Consider the following 1,653-nt stretch of genomic DNA (forward strand, 5'->3'; position numbering starts at 1 on the left):
TGGGTTTCACATCTTTTATCTTTGGTACAATATCCCAAGTTTGATTTTGCTGAAGTGCATCGATCTCTTCTTTCATAGCTGTCATCCACTCAGAACTCTTCGATGCTTCTTCGAACGTCTCAGGCTCCGTTGCTTCTTCAATTATGGCTGCATTGGCATATTTGGGATTTGGCCTTCGTATTCTTGTTGACCTTCGAAGTTGAGATTGTGGAATTGATTCTTCTGTTTCACTAGGCCCACCTTCTTCGTTTGGTTGTTGATACACGCCAGTTTGCCACGGATTCTGAGTCACTCTTTGTTCGACATCATCGCCATTTGGATCTTCTGATTCATCTGAACTTGTTTGAAGTTGAACATCATGCTCCCCCATCTTTTGTTGTAGTTTGTCTCCAAATTCTCTCGAATCTGGCAACACCTCCTTCTCTGAGGACCACCAAGAAGATGCTTCATCAAATACCACATTTCGTGACGTGTAGCATCTTCCACTAATTGGATCACAACATTTCCACCCCTTTCTCTGGCTGTCATATCCCACAAAGATACATCTAACAGCTTTCTTGTCAAATTTGCTCCGTAAATGATCAGGAACAAACACATAACATACACAGCCAAATACTCGAAAGTAGCTAACTGTAGGTTTTATGTTCCATAGTTTCTCAAAGGGTGAAACAAATCCTAACCTTGGTTGAGGAAGTCTGTTGATCACAAAGGCTGCAGTCCTCATTGCTTCAGCCCAAAACCTTCCAGATACGTTCTTTGCATGTAGCATACTTCGACAAATTTCTGCAAGATACCGGTTTTTCTTTCCGCTACACCATTCTGTTGTGGCGTGTTGGCACAAGTGTACTGATGACGTATTCGACATTCCCTTAGGTATTGAGAGAACTCGTTTGATCTATATTCTCCTCCGTTGTCTGTGCGCAAGCAACATATCTTCTTTCCCACTTCTCCTTCAGCTGAGTCTCTGAACTCTTTAAACTTTGAGAAAGTATCAGATTTTTCTTTCATAAAGAAAACCCACACATACCTGGAGAAGTCATCAATGAATGTTACCATGTACCGCATACCGCTAATTGACTGTTGCTTAACCGGTCCGAACACATCAGAGTGAACCAACTCCAAAGGTTCTTTTGCTTTAAACTTCGACTCGTCATATGGTAATTGGTGTGCTTTACCATACTGGCATCCCGCACAGACCGTGTCTGTTCTCACGTCTAGTTGAGGAAGCCCCTTAAGCATCGACTTTTTCACCATCACACTTAGCTTGGAATAGCTAACGTGACCTAACCGCATGTGCCATAGATCTGATGTCTCATTTTTCCTTGTCCTGTCCACATATGCAGACTCTGCTGACATTACGTAAATTGATTCCAAACGTCGTCCCTCCATTGTTGGTGTTTCTGTGATTTTGACGTCACGATAAACCTTCACGTCTTGGGGAGCAAATAAGACATAATGGCCTGATGATGTTAGTTGAGCCACAGATAGCAAATTTTTCTTCATTCCTGGGACATGATAAACATCTTGGAGTTGCACCTGGTTAGTATTATATCGAGGAGTAACTATTGTCTTACCGATGTGAGTTATCGGTAACCTTGAGTTGTCAGTTGTCACCACCACACGACCTCTGCAAAGATATTGATGGGGATGATG

The sequence above is a fragment of the Hibiscus syriacus genome, unplaced genomic scaffold (genome assembly GCF_006381635.1).
Source record: "Hibiscus syriacus cultivar Baekdansim isolate YM2019G1 unplaced genomic scaffold, ASM638163v2 tig00112949_pilon, whole genome shotgun sequence".
Taxonomy (NCBI): Eukaryota; Viridiplantae; Streptophyta; class Magnoliopsida; order Malvales; family Malvaceae; genus Hibiscus; species Hibiscus syriacus.